Below are 15894 nucleotides of genomic sequence, written 5' to 3'. Positions count from 1 at the left end.
CACTAAGAAACCTCCCTAAGCGAGGATTTTATAATCTTGGCTTCAGAGAGCCGTGAAACCCGTGAGGAATATTTTAAAATATGTGGGAATGTGTCATTTTTTTCTGTTTGGTTTTATAGTTTGCATGAGCGAGTACTTATAATACAAGTACTTTTGGAAGTCACGACGCCTGTGAAAAATCTAACAAATATGAAGTTCTGTGGTACAGACCGTGGGTGCTCTCCTGGCAAGAGAGCCGGTGCTACCGTGTTTCCCTGAAAATAAGACCAGGTCTTATATTGCTTTTGACTCCAAAAGACATATTAGGGCTTTTGTTCAGGGGATGTCATCCTGAAAAAACATGCTAGAGCTTATTTTCCGGTTAGGTCTTATTTTCCGGGAAACACAGTATTTGCCTAATGGACTAGGTTGGCCTAAATCCTATGGCTTCCCTAAGTACAGAAATCCTCCTTTAAAAAGCTTTCTGGGGGTCACTGTGTAATCACATGGACTGGTCCTGGATCCACGGACCAGGGGTGTACCTGTACATGTCTCTCTGATACAACAGTATCATGAGTGGTCTTGAAAAACCCAACCACCAAAACCCTTGTTTCTTATGATAAAAGAAACAAATGCTTATTGTTGGAAACTCCTAAATTCACCAAAAGCAGGAGAAAATGAACTGTAAGTCCATATTCCAGAGATGGATAACAGTGTTAACATTTTGGTTTGCTTCCTTCCAGTCTTTTATCTATTGCATATGCTCACTGTGATTCAATTTTTTCGCTAAATCAAATCATATAATCATTCATGTCTTCTGCTGTGTAATTTCCAAGATGGTTAGCCTATCACTACATTTTTTTTTTTAAAGTGGTTTTAATTTAAAGAGTCAGACATCTGTATGATATTCACTACGGCAGGGGTGTCCAAATTGCGACCCGCAATCCATTGTTAATTGACCCGCAGCAAATTCCAAAAATATATTTAGTTTACTTAAATAAACCAGGTGAGGCAATACGTACTTCACCTCGAGTGAGTGGCCCGGCTGTTTGTGTATTTTATTGCATATGGCCCTTGGTAAAAAAACGTTGAAAAAAGTTTGGATACCCCTGCACTATGGTAACTCAGTGCCATAGAGTAGAGCTAAACAACACGGTTATTGGGTTCTCAGTGGCCAGGAAGGAGAGAAAACTGGGAATAGTCAAGACCAGGGACAAGAGATGAACTTGACCGTGGGGTGAAGAAAGGGCTTAAACTCAGTGCCCAAAAGAGACCCAACAAATCTGACAGCTTTTAAACAAAGGCAGAAACCCAAGAGCAATCCGGTTGCCCCAGTGGTTCCTTGTTCGTACTTGAGATCAGTCTCTGGTCACAATGGTAACTGATCACTAAACATGCATTCAATAACTACCACACGCCCAGCACTGTGCACGTCGAGGCTGGGGATACAGTGGTGACCAGATGGCCAAGATCCATGGGTTTCATGGAGCTGAGATCCAGAGAGGGGGGAGGGACAGAAAATACTGAAGGGAGCATAAATAAGCAAGGTATTCACAAACTATAATAAGTTCTTGGAAGGAGTTAAATTAGGGTGTATATTGGTAAGTAAATGGGAGCGGGGAGACAGTGTCCATAGAGTAGTGTTTTTCAACCTCTTTTTCATTATTACCCCCTCTAAGGAGCCTTTTTAGACCTTTTTTTCCCCTAATGAACCCCCCTTCCTATGAAATTTTAACACCCTAGGTATACCATCTATCTATCCATATTTGTCTATCTACCTACCTGTCATCTATTTATCTATCTGTTTATGTCCTGTATATATAGCTGCTTTATACATTAAAAGAGTTAAGATTTTTTTCATCCTCCAAGAACCAATTTTACCCCTCTGGAGTTAGGACCACTCCCATTGAGAATGCATGCTGACTACATCAGCAGGGGCCAGATGGAAATGTGACTTTTACTTTAAGTCCCATGGGAAGGTGCTAAAAGGTCAGGATCAGCAGGTGCCACTTTGTGTCCCCAAGGATACTGTCCACAAGGGAAGAAGCAGAAATTGGTAGGCAGGGTCCCTGGCTCCAGCTGCAGAAGTCTGATATCCAAGATCTTTGTCCGCCTAAGAAATGGGAAGGGGATACCAAACTAAGCTCAGCTCTCATCAGAGAGGGTCTGACGAGGCCCTCTGACACATGTAAGGCAGCTGCAGAAAGAGGAGCTCCACGCATGCTCGAGCTGTCAGGATGGGCTCAAGAACTGAGTAGACCGAGGAACGGCAGAGCAAAGGTTCTCAGGACCCACACGGATTAGAGAGAGAACGCTAAGCCTGGCAGCCATGGCTGACTGAGTAACGGATCATATGCAAGCAAGTCTGGGGACTTTATTCCAAATGCGTCCCAGATTCACTCACTTCCTTTCATCTTCATTCATGTCACAGGAGCCTAAGCTGGACTCCTTCCTGTAAGGAGCCCTTGACCAGCCCCTCACTTCCATCTTACCCTTCTACAGGGCATTCTCTACCCAGCTGCCTGGGTTGACTTATCACTACCTAACCCAGATCATGTCCACCCTCCTTAAAATCCTCCACGACTTGCCATGGCACCGGCAATCCAGTCCGAATTCCTTTCCCAAGCCTGAACAGCCCTGTGCAGTCGTAACTGCTGCCCCTCTCATCAACCTCATATTGCCTACCTTGCCTCCTGCATCCAAGATGTACGGGCATGTACGTCTGCGGTCCTTGAACCCACCGAGCCTTTCCTGTCTTGGACTTTGGAACCTGTTGCTTCCTCTATTTGAAACATTCCTCCTCCAGATTTTCAGAGCTGCTTCCTTCTCATCATGATGTCTCAGCTTCAATGTGACCTATGTAGAGAGGACTTCCCAAACCCTACTACTCCCGAAAGTAGCATCCTGCATAGCCACCCTGCCCGGGTCATCGTGTCTCCCTTGACCTTGTTTGAGATCCCCCGTTGTATTTATCACTGGTTGGGATCACCTTGTTCATTCATTTGTCGACTTGTTTAGACTCTTGTATCCCTTCCACGAGAATGTAAACCCTAGATGAGGAAAGCCCTGACTATGCTGTTGAAGACCCCAGTGCCTGGAATGCGGTAGATAACCAATAAATTTGCATCACGTCAGTGAGTTAATGAATCCACCAAGACACAGAAACAGAGCTACTTGGATCTTTTCTATGTTTAGCAATAAACATTTCTGAATGAATAAATAAATGAATGAACAAGCTATACGATAATATTATCACTGTAAGATGACTTGGGCACAACTGACATTTTGGCTGAAAGCTTCTTTGTAGGGAGGCTGCCCTGTGTATGGTAGCACGTGTAGCAGCACCTCTGGCCTCTACCCACTAGATGCCAGTAGCACCCCCACCGCCAGCTGTGGCAATAAAAAACATCTCCAGATATTGTCAAACGTCCCCTGGGTGGGACAAAGAGGGGCGAAATCCCCCCGAGTTGAGGACCACTGCCTTAAAAGAAGCCATGTTAGTTAAGATAGACACCAGGACAACAAAGGAATTATAGGTTTCCATAGCAGCCTAGTCATCCACGGATGGGAGACAGACAGCTGCCGCCTGTGTGCCAACAAAAGCATCCACAGCCACTCATCAGCAACACCCACCAACTTTCTGAAGGTTCTTTTCTGCAATATTTACAGACATCTGTTTAGAGCTCCAGTTGGGCCAAATGCAGCTATTTGTCAAACCCACACAGCTCTTCTGGGCTTGAAGAGAGTAGAGCGTGCTTATTATTTGCAAACCTCAGAAGGAAGACTATAATGCTTTTTTCCCCCTCCCCCTTGGTAAATGATCTCACAAAATTGCTTTTCAGGCCAGCTCTAGAACTTCATCTGTGGAATACAAGGTCCATAGGGATTAAGATAAATGTTTCTTGGGCTCTCTGAGCCCCCAACTAGATTTAATCATATCAGAGATGACTAGGGCTCCTTTTTAGCCATCTGTCTTTGACTTTATTGTAAATTTAATACACAAAGCAGAGTGGATACGCTGCAGCCTCAGGCTTGCCTCCGGATATTAAACGTGCAGCTGTACATGAAGTTGGAAAAAAGTTAATCTCTCCAAACAGAAAGGGATGAAAAATATCTACATTTGTCAACCAAGCAGCAGTGATATTATTGAGCACCTACTATGTGCTAGTCCTATTTTAGGATGGCAAGCCTACAGAAGGGATAGACCACATGTTCCCCGATGCTTGAGTTTATGATGTAGTTTCTGAGTCAACTCTAAGACCTAGGAAACAATGAGAGAATAATTTATGGCTCAATTGTGGGGTGTTGGTTTCCAGGGCAACTGGATTTGAAAACAGGGAAGAATGCTGTGAAGGAAGAATGAATGTGCAGAGATGTTTTCAAGAATGAGGTGGGGCTTGGTTGAGAACGGAAGGAGGTAATTCTTTAGGGGACGCTGAGGTTAAAAAACAAGGTATTAGAAGCAAGACGGACGGTGTGAACAAAATCACAGAAGTAGGAGTGAGTTTGGGGTAGGTGGAGTTGAGAAGTGTAAGCTAAACCAAGCAGGGCTTGCTGACTGAGGAGGAGAGAATATAAGATTGGTTTGGTCAGTAGAGTCAAATCTTGGAGGCCTCTGCTGCCAGGCAGAGGAGCTGGAGTCAACATGCTGAGGGAGGGGATGCCTTTTTAGAGAGAGTGTAGCCTTCCAGTTCCCGAAAGCCCATCCTGGTCCCAAGTATGACACTAGAAAGATACACACCTGGATTATATATAGCAGTGACCCCTGCTTAAAACTTTACTTTCCCAGTTTCCATTTAATAGCACATAGAGGGCTCTATTATAAGCTGAATCATGTCCCCCTCAAATTCACATGTTAAAGCCCTAACCTCTAGCATCTCCAACTATGAATATATTTGGAGATAGGGCCTTTAAAGAGGTAATTAAGTTAAAATGTGGCCTTGGGGTAGGTCCTAATCCAATTTGACTGGTGTCCTTATAAAAGGAAGAGATTAGGACACACACAGAGAAAGCAGGGATGTATGCAAGAGGAAAGACCATGTGAGGAGGCAGCGGCCATTTGCAAGCCCAGGAGCGAGGCCACAGAATGAAACCAACCCTGCCGACACCTTGATCTTGAATGTCTAGCCACCAGAACTGTGAGAAAATACATTTCTGTTGTTTAAGCCACCCAGTCTGTGGTATTTTGTTACAGCAGCCCTAACAAACTGATACGGGGCTGCACGGAGATCTTGGCAATTTTAAAATTTTCTGTTAAAGGCATTGTTTGTAGTATTGTACAACACTATTTACATAAATGTCTCTGACAACACTTTCTAATATGGTACCGCGTGCCAGCCACACATGGCTATTTCAATTTAAATTAAGATGAAATCAAACTAAAAATTCAGTTCCTTAGTGTTCCTGGCCACATTTCAAGCAGTCAATAGCCACGTGTGGTGGTTGGTGGCTACTATATTGGACTGTGTAGAGATGGGAGAACGTTCCCATCATTGTAGATATTCCATTGGATCTGGTCTATGAGAAGATGTCATCCTTCTGCTTGAAGGTAGGAAAAAATTTGCCCCCCAGTAATCTGGCATGATTACCTTTTAGTAAATTTTGTTAATTATGCCCTTTCTTGTATATCTCTCTTTGCCTTGGCTGCCAGGAAGTTCACTGCCCAAATGCAGTCACTTATTTAAGTGTCTCTCATCCCCCATTATGGGTTCACTGCATTTTTGCCTTCAAGTTAGTAACTGTGGTTTAATTATATGTGTCTTTCATTCTATGCCATCACAAAACCTCTACAGAGATAGGTCTGTCTCAAAGAATAAATGAAGGAAAAATAACGTGGGCGTGAAAGGGACCCTAACTTGTCCTGGAGCAAGAGGGTGACTTGATAAAAGGAAGATTAATGTTGAACCAGCAACAAGGAGGGTGGAATGACCCGCTATACATGGCTGGATGTGGGCGTGATTGTCAGTTTTAAAGAAGCTACAGGCTTCAACTCCAACACTATTCTGGGACGTTAAGAGAGGATGAAACCAAGCATCTAAAACAGATGCCCAAACCCAAACTCAGAGGCAAAGACTCAAGGAGAAAGCATGGAAAATCCCACGTAATTATGGCAGGTGGCACTGGCTGGCATGAACCTTCTTTAAAGATTTAGAGGCTCCTTCTGAGGCACAGTTGGAGGTGGGGAGTGTTTTAAAGACAACACCCAAAAGCTGGCGATGTGTGTGGTATCATGTGCACATTAGTTTGGGGAATGGACGGGGGCGGGTAGCTAGTCTGGGCAGGAGTCCATTGCAGTTTTTTTACTTGAGTAGGTGAGCCCCCGACTAAAGTGGAGGTGATAGAATGGGAGTGAATGAGCGAATCCCAGTCATTGGACAGGATGGAAATGAGAAATAAAGGACAAAGGAGAAGCAAGAGTCAGAGATGACCAATGGTCTGGGAGATCTGGATGGGGGTGCCAGCTATGCTGCTTAGCAGTGATAGAAGCTGCCGTGAAAAATTGGCGAGCTGAGATGTGAGTTTGATATAAGGTTATAATAGAACGTGCAGGTGGAGATGTTCACAGGTAATTCAAACCCACAGTCACATGGAGGTGACAGAAGAGGGCTGGAGAGTTACTACTGCTGCTGACATTTCTGGAGGATTTGCTATGTGCTAGTCATTGCTCTGTGTTTTCTGTGTATTAACTCATTTACACACTCCAACAACCATAAGACTCAGCTACTATTATCCTCATCTTACAGGTCACAATATTGAGGCTTTGGGTCGCTGAGTCCAGAGGACTCAAATTCAATTATATGCAGGAACTCCCTTGCCCAGATCTCTGCTTCTAATTGAATTGAATGGGAATTTGAACCCCAGGGAAAGTTAATGCATAGAAGTTGAAAAAAATGACCATGAATAAACTCACTGAACAAAAGAATAAGCAAAATAATTATATTAGCAAATGCTTAGCCTAGCATGTGCCGAGTACTTTTCCAAGCACTTTTCATTAATTAACTCATTTAATCTCCACAATAACCCTGAGTGGTGGGTACTGTTACTACCGCTGTGATACAAATAAGGACGTGGACTTAGACAGAGAAAGTTACCCCAGGTTACCCAGCTGGCACATGGCAAAGCTGGCATTCAGACCAAGACAGCCTAGCTCTCCAGTCCATGTCACGGGTGTTAACTTCTTTATTGCAGGGGGGACGGGTTTAAAGCCAGAATCCTAGCATTATCCACCCTTTTCCACACAACAGACAGGCACCACCATCTGACGGGTCTCTGTCTGCTGCTGCTGACAAGTCAGGAATCACGTAGAGGAACAGCCTTTCGCTTCGGCCGGGGGGTCACTGTTGACCTTTCAGAAAGTCCCTTCAGTAGAATGATGAGGCCATGAGTCGCATGCAGAAGGTCAGGGCGGGGACTGCGTGGGTAGGAGAGGCTGGCAGCCAGCATAAGCCTCCCATTTGGTGCTGAGCAAAACAAAGGCCTGAAAGACAGGCCGGGGAGTAAGGTCTGGGGCAGGACTATTTAGCAAGTACATTTGTGGTGGCCTAGGGCTGAGGGGTCTGGGGGGAAAATGGAAGGGACTGCTAATGGGCAGGCGTTTCTTTTTGGTAAAATGTTCTAAAATTAGTCGTGGCAGTCTGCCCAGCTCTGTGAATACAGTAAAAATCACTGCATTGTGCACTTTAAATGAGTGAATTGTATGGAGTGCAGTTATATCTCAATAAACCTGTGGTATACAGGAAGAGAGGAGGGGAGAGGTGTGCTGTTTATAGCTGGGATAAGGAACTCGGGAGACAGGGAGGAGGTACAGCTTGGGAAGTCCAGATCTCTACCTCAGTCCTTACTAATCTCCTAGCTGCATGGCCTTGTAAAACCATCCATACAGCCTGGCCCATTCTCCCAGTTTTCAGATGAGTAAACTGAGGCTCCAGAAGCAACTGCTAATGTTTGCTTTATGTCCCTGACTTTCCTTTTTGATTTGCTGCATATCCCTCTTTCTCTCAAATGGAAGCCTAGATTTTTTCAGTTCAACAGAATCACCCCTCCACTACAGCCCATGTACACATTCCCGATTCCCACACACATTCGCCCAGCACACCCAGGTCACATGTCTTTTCTGCAGGTCAAACGTCAGCACTATCATGTCTCTGAGCCCTGTCATACAGCTGCCCTTCACCCTGCTCTGATCTAGCCAACAGATCAAAGAAACTGAGGCACAGCTCTGGTTCTGCTTATGCGTCTGTGGTAGGCTGAACAATGGCCCCGCAAGATGTCCCCGTCCTAATCCTTGAAATCTTTGACTATGTTACCTTACATGGCCAAAGGGACCTTGCAAATGTGACTACATTAGGACTATGAGATGAGGAGCTTACCCTGGATGGTTTGGCTGGGCCTGATGTAACATGAGGGTCCTTCTAAGAGGGAGGCAGAAGAGCCAGAGTAAGAGAAGGGAAGGGGACAAAGGAGGCGGAGGGAGAAAGGGGGATGTGAGGCCGCGAGCCAAGGACTGCAGGTGGCCTCTAGAGGCTGGAAAGGGCAAGGAAACAGCTTCTGCCCCAGAGGCCCCAGAAGGAACGAGCCCTGTTGACACCGTGATTTGAACCCATTTCAAGCTTCTGACCTGCAGAACCGTAAGGGAAGAAATTGGTGTTGTGTTAAGCTGCTAAGTTTGTGGTTGTTTGGTATACCAGTGATTGAAAAATTAATATATCATCCATTCAACAAATACTGGCAGAGGCTGAGCTTTGAAGGCACCACACTTGAAAGTGAGAAGGCCTGGGTCTGAGCTCAAGGGGCTGCCAGCATGGAAGACAGGAACAGCCAGACAATTTCTAAAGCAGGAAGTGCAGCCTGAAGGACGAGAGCAGGAGAGGGTGTGCCCTAGACATGCTCCATCGTCTGGGCAAAGGCCTGGAAGCTGGGGAGAGAGGGGGAGGTCGGCACATCGAAGCCCAGAAAACAGGTGCATGCGGCTGAGCACAGAGTGATGGAGAGGCCAGGAAGGCAGGTCTGCATGAGGCAGGGAGAGGAAACAGGGTAAGGTCAGAACTCCCTCCAATTGCTCCATTATACCCATCACTCCAGCCTCCCTGGACCATTGTGGTTCCTCAGAAACCTGAGTCTTTTTCCTCCTTGTCTTTGTTTGCACTGTTATCTCTACCTGCTATGCCTTCCATCATCCTTGTCCTGAAAAACTCCTGCTCACCTTTCAAGACTCAGGGATTGTGTTGGCTCTTCTGCAGGAATATCCCCAACACCCCCCAATCCTGTCATGACCCACAACCCTGGGTTATAAAGTCCTGATTTCAGGTCCCATGGGCTTGCCTCCCTCATTGACATGTTTGTGGACAGTTACCTGTGAAAACAGAAAAATAACACTACCTTCCATCAGTTCCTAAGTGGAGACATTAAACGACCTAATGTACAAAAGATACTTCACTAATGCTGTACAGATAGTAAGTGCCCCACTGGCTATTATTTTTACAGTGCATTGCAAATTTATCCTCCCCGCCTCCTATCCCCCCAGAGTTGAGATCTTTGGGGTCAGGGCCTCAGGCAAGACAGCAAGCAGGGAGTGGGGGTGGGACACAAAAAAGTTCCTGGGGCCTCAGGGCAGGCGTTTCCGTCAGCCTGGCGCAACAGCTGCCACCCAGGCCCTCAGCAGACAATTTCTTCTCTACCAGAAACCACAGTATGTTGCGGGATTAGGTTTATTCACAGCTCAGCGCTCCTTGTTAGAATTCTGGAAGCTCAGCTCTGAATATATTTCTGTTATGAAGAAAACGGTCGCTCTCGCCTTCACGCCTGGCATTTGGCTGAAAATCCATCACAAAACTGGATCTCCCTGTGAACCAGAGACAGAGTTGGGGCAGGCTGCTCTTAGATGTGTTTTTAGAGGACCCGGGCGAGGTGCTGCTGCTTTCAAAGGCTGGAAATGTCTATTTGTTTCTGTTTGCCTTCCAAGTCATTGGAGGAATCCTTTTATACGTCTTACTTGCAAGGTGGCACCAAAAGGACTGTTTTCCAGTATTTTTCAAGGTGTCTGCACTCATGCGTTAATCACAGATTCTGACCTATCTGCTAGACCAGATAAGAAGGATAACTGCTACAGACCAACATCATGTGGAGACCAAAACACACGTTGAAATCAGAGAACGCGTGAGTAAAGGGCATATCCTGGCAGGTAAACATACTGTGTGGATGTTGGCTCCACTTCCACCTTCTGAAACCCACCTTCATCCCTCAGCATCACTTTCCTCCATTGAAAACGGGGCCATTCCCCATTATTGTAAAGGATCTTATGGTTATTGGACAATCAAGTCCGTATGTGTTGAACTCTTATAAACTGCACACCACTGTGCCAACAGGAAATGTATCGTGCATGGCAGGAGCGGCTCCCATCAGATGGCACAAGCCTGTGAACAGGAGACCAAAACAGTGGATTCTTAACCCTCCCACTTCTTGGCTGTTTGGCCTCTGACACTCCAATTCCTCTGAGCCTCCTTTTGCTTGCCTATGAAGTAGGAACAAGGCACCCTATTTCCCAGAGCAGTTGTGTAGGGGTTTCCTAAGGCTGCCATAACGAAGTACCCCAACCTGAATGGTTCCCAGCAACAGAATTTTATTGTCTCACGGTTCTGGAGGCCAGAAGGCTGCGATCAAAGTGTTGGCAGGGCTGGTTCCTTCTGAGAGGTGGGAGAGAAGGATCCGTTCCAGGCCCATCCTCCAGCTTCTGGTGGTTTGCTGGCAGTCACTGGTGTTCCTCGGCTTGTAGAAGCATCACCCAGTCTCTGCCTTGATGTTTGCCTGGGGTTCTCTCTGTGTGAGTGTCTGTGTCCAGATTTCCTCTTCTTGTAAGGACACCAGTGATATTAGATCAGGGCCCTCTCTACTCTAGTGTGGCCTCACTTTAACTAATTACATCTGCAGCAACCTTACTTCCAAATAACGTCACATTCTAAGGTTCTGGGGGTGAGGACTTCAACATATGAATTTACTGGGGGCCGGGGATAGGAACCAGGATGACACAATTCAATCTATAACAGTGAGTCAAAATGGGAACATATTTGTAAAGGGCTGAAGAGACAACATTGAGACTAAGGACGAAAAGGGCAGGTTCCAGAATATTTCAAGTCCTTCTTCCTCCGGTAATAGCTGGGAGTCCTCAGAACAGTCACTTCTCTGGGCTCCCCTTTATCTTTAATGGGGATAATCGCAGCGTCCACTCTGTGGGATTATGGTGAAAATGTCACGAGGCCGCGAGGGGACAGCTTTATGCTCTGGCACACAGTCAAGTTCAGCTTCTGTGGTCATCTTGAAAGGGCAGGATGAGTGGGGCTCGGTCTTTCCCTCCCCTTGCAGTTAAACTACCCAGGGCCGTTTTCCTCCCGGATTTCCCACCGCCAAGAGGCAGACAGGCTCCCTGGTGCTCCTCCCACCTTGTGCTTTCACTCATTTCCAAAGGCATCTGTGGGAGCTGCGTTAGGGAACAGAAGCTCCAAGCAGCACAAATGATAAACACATGCTGGTGTTTGGATCCTACCATCCTCCAGCCATCTAGTTGCTTACTAACCACTAAACCATCTGATTACTAAACTGTTAGCTTATTTTGGAAGGTGCTGCCAGGAACATGCCACGTTCTGGTTAGTCATTTGATAAACTCTAAATGAGCAGCTGCCTGTGGAGCCCTGGACAAGTGACAAAGGAACAATAGTGGCTAAAGTTTGGTGTTTACACGGAGCCAGGCACTGTCCTGAGCACGTTGCATGCACTTGCTCATCTAGACTTACCGCAATCCTGCAAGGAGCTATTTCCCCATTTTACAGATCAGAAGACTGAGGCTCAGAATGGGGGTTAAAGGCCCTATACAAGGTCACACAGTCAAGAAGTGGTGGAGCCAAACTGGACTCTCAGGCTGGCTCTCTCCTGAAACCATCCTCATAACCAAAGCCTCAACCGTCTCTCCAGGAGTGGGGATGACAGTCCCAGGCCCTTCACTTTGCTTGTCCCCGCCCCGATTGCAGGCATCCTGGTTCAGGGAAGAGGACTAGTTTTCAAGACCCTGGTTCATCAGTTTCTGACTTTTATGATTGCAGACAGGTGACTTTACATCTCAAGCCTTAGTTTTCTGCATCTGTAAAATGGGGCAGGTAACCTTTGCTCTTCCTGCCAGTTTTAAAGCCTGTTGTGAGCCATGTGTAAGCTATACACTGCATGCTGTACAGAAACACCTCAGAGTGGGTGCTTAATACTTTAGTTTGTTTCTTCCTTTCCATTTCTCTTCCCAAACACGTGTCATTTTCATAGCTTCCCTAGCACATTCACACGCATTATCATTCAGCAAGTTTGCTCAACAAACACCAATGGGGTGAGGATGGGGACATGATGGCTAAGCTGACAGTCATATGATGAAAACCTCAACCCTCTGGGGTTGGTGTAGTTATGGCCATGATTTGGATGAGAAGACCGAGGCGAGGAGAACTGATACCTCCTCCAAGACACAGGCCTCTAAGTGGTATCACAAATTCCCTTGACTCCAAGGCCAGTACTTGCATTTCCCTACCTCCCTCTCTGTCTTGCTTCAGTGCCTACCACTATGAATTAGTTGGGTTCTAATTTCATTGCATTTTTATTGCTTGGCAACTGGACACACTCCAAATGACCACTTCTACCATCCAAGCCACTGAATGCAAGTCTGTGCTGGAAACTGCAGAGTTGACAATTCCCAGAGACCATATACCTTCTATTTGCACAGCAGTTTACTTGCCTCGTGGCAATCAAGCCTCACAGTAAACCCACAAAGACAGGCGGGACAGGTGGCGTCGTGCCCATTGTACAGACCTTTACAAGAAGGAACTGAGGTCATTTGAACCAGGTGGTACAACCAGGAATCCAAGCCAGGCTTCTTCTCCTGGAGCTCGTGTGTGTTTGTGAGTATGTGTGCGTTTGTGTATATCTGTGTGTGTCCTTTATTTATGTGTTTGTTTTGCCTTTTCCCAGCATAATGTTTTTTTATTGCAATTAAATTATATAAATATCACATAACCACAATAGACAACATTTAGAAAATAGGAAAAAAGATCATCCATAATTGTGCCACCCTGACCAAAACTACTCTTACTGTGTTAATGTACCTCATTCTTGTCTTTATTTCTATCTATATGTCCCCCACAGTTGTAATTGTGAATGCCCCAGTTCTGCTTGGGAGTCTGTGTGAGCACATTACAAGTATGTTATGATGCTTGTTTAAGGAGGGACATGGGTAACAGCAAAATGGAAGAGGTGTTTGCTTTGGACCTTTGGGGCTTAGGGCTTCGACATATAGATTTGGGGGGAGGAACAAACATTTAGTCCATGATACTTCCAGAATTCCCTAGAGAGACTTATATATCAATCCTTTTCTTTCTAACTAACATAAGAATGTCAGGTAAAGAAGTACACTTTCAGTATTGTTTGGGCTGCATATGGATTCCTTCCTTGACCCATTTTTTAATTTAAGAAAAAATTTTTTTTTTCAATTTCCATGAGGTGGCACGAAATAGTTTTCCATTCATTTGTAAACCAACTTGCATTTCTTGAGCACCTACTATTTGCCAAGCCCAGAGCTAGGCCCTGGAGAGAGAGAAAAGCAAAGCACCCTCAGGAGAGTACCACCGGGTGGTAAAGTAGACCTGAGAAGAGACGATTAAAGCATAGTGCTGCAAGCTCGGTGATGGGAGAGGTGCCTAAGAAATACTGATGGCAAGTAGGAATTCCACCGTGCTCGAATGGTTATGTGGCTATGAAAGACCCTTATAAACCATCCCCGCCCTGTCCAGGGACCGAGCTTTCATTTGTACACCTCCTATTGGCAACTGATAAAGACAACTGAATGTTTAGGTGCTCTAGAGCTTGAAATAATTTTCCTATGGCTAAAGAAAGAAAGGTAACATGAAATGTGTGGGCGTGGCTTCGTTCTCTTTACAGAGGAAAAGAATCTGAAGCAGCATCAAGAAAGAAAAAGCAACAGCTAAGAGGAGACGCCTACAGTGATTCTCACTGTCCTTTTCTCTTTGCCAAGATTCTAACCTTATTTGTTGCATTTAAAAATTTGACAAGGAGCTTTCTTCAGGTTTTCCCTGGAGGAAGCTTCCGAGAGCCAATATAGACTATTCCCTGCGACCCCCGCTAGGATCATTTTTCTGTGCAGATCGATGTTTATATTATTGTCCTGGTTTCCACTTGGCTGACATTTTTCAGCATCTTCTGTTGTCCTGTGATTCAAAGGTTGACTTTCTTCGTTCTGTTTTAGGTTGGCAGGCTTCCCTGCATCATTATTTTCTGTTTATATCATTAGACGCAATTTAGGCTTGTTGTGTTACGGGCTCTTCCCTCAACGTTTTGCAAATATGACTCACCCGCTATAGCTTTCCTCACCTATGTGTGTGCTTCCCCTAAAGTGATCACAAGCTTATCACAGATCCGCAGTGTTGAGAAACAAGCTTTTTAAAAAATTGTCATCAAAAATCATCACGAGCAACGTCTATGGCTTCTCTCATTGACATTCCAAGCATTTTGTTGGATCTGGGAGATTCAGGCTTATATTTACTACAGGTTTAATTGTGTACTTTTTCTTGCCTGTTGTTGTTGGAGTTTCCTCTCACCGTTGCTCTGTGATTTTTGGAAGGCCTTGGTGCACATCAGGAAATCACATCCCCGTCTTCCCCGAACAATGCGTGTTGAATGAATGGGTCATCCCAGATGTGCTAAACAGTTCTTTAAAGTGCTTCCTTCTTCATGCTTCCAAAAGATTACTGATACCTACTCTGTGCTAGAGGATGCTGTCAGGTGAGGAAAACAAGTCCCATTGTTTTAGTGTCCAGAGTCTGCCTGGAGGGGGGAAGTTCTGACATGTAAATCCATCAATTCCAGTACAACGTGGTTCCCTTGGGAGCAAAGCATGACCAGGTCTGGGGGAACCAGGGAAGGCTTCAAAGAGGAGGTGGTAGCACTTGACCTGGTTAGCCATCACTGGGCCACTTCCTACTTATCACTGTGGGACTGTCATGTGACTGATGGGCAGATGTCAACAGACTCAGTTAGAGGATATCTTAGGCTGGGATCCTCTCAGTGCAGAGCCTGGGATGCAAGAATTTATGTGAAAAGTGATCCCAGGGAGGACAAGTGAGGGAGAGAGAGAGCATTCAGGAAATGAAGCAAGTATGTGCTATCAAAGGTTTCCAGCTGTATTCTTCCAGAGCCTGAGGTGTTCCAGTAGGAGCCACTCTCAGAAGGAGAGGGGAGGGTATTCTGGCAGGACTGAGTGGATGGGCAGAGGCAGTCTGCAGGTGTGGACAGATTCAGAGTCCCAGTGGTGTGGGTTCAATTCCCATCTCTCCCACCAAGCAGATGCATGATCTTGAACGAGTGAACCTCTCTGGGCTTTTGTGTCGTTCCCTGCTAATGTCCGATTGGCTGTGGGTGGATTGCATGAGAAAATATAGGTAGAGTTCTCAAGTATTAGGGAGATTGCGGAAACGCATCTCAGAAATGTCTTCCTGGAAACAAAAGGTGGAAGCGTGGTCAGTGACTGTCACGCCCCATTAGTGAAGGTGGCCCCACAGGTACCAACTCCCCAGCACGCCTGGGTGGTGCACACATGTGACTGGACTCCCCACTGTCACATGAGGGACCCCTGAGGGTGAAGCACAGGTAGAGGCAGGACCCACGGCACAGTCCCAGGTTGCATCTGCATGAAGCTGGTACATGCCTGTGTGGTTCCAGCAGCAGTCGCTGGAGACTGAAGGGGTCTCAGGAGATTTGAAGTGGCGCACAAGAGGTGTCCCATAGAGTGGAAACCAAGTTTCTTTTGTGGAATACGATACAGAGACCTATAAAGTGGTTACCCCTTGCTAGCGGCAGCACAGAAGACTCCCAAAT

The 15894-nt window shown here is 45.9% G+C and overlaps 1 protein-coding gene across 1 annotated transcript in view; it reads left to right on the top strand.

The window, feature by feature from the left end:
• Positions 1 to 15894, top strand: part of VAT1L (vesicle amine transport 1 like) — a 142447-nt gene that overhangs the window by 76897 nt on the left and 49656 nt on the right. The gene's annotated exons all lie outside the window — the stretch shown is intronic.

Source organism: Rhinolophus sinicus, chromosome 8, assembly GCF_057876585.1.
Source record: "Rhinolophus sinicus isolate RSI-liver-muscle chromosome 8, RSI-T2T, whole genome shotgun sequence".
Lineage (NCBI taxonomy): Eukaryota > Metazoa > Chordata > Mammalia > Chiroptera > Rhinolophidae > Rhinolophus > Rhinolophus sinicus.
This window is presented reverse-complemented; position numbering and strand designations above follow the sequence as displayed.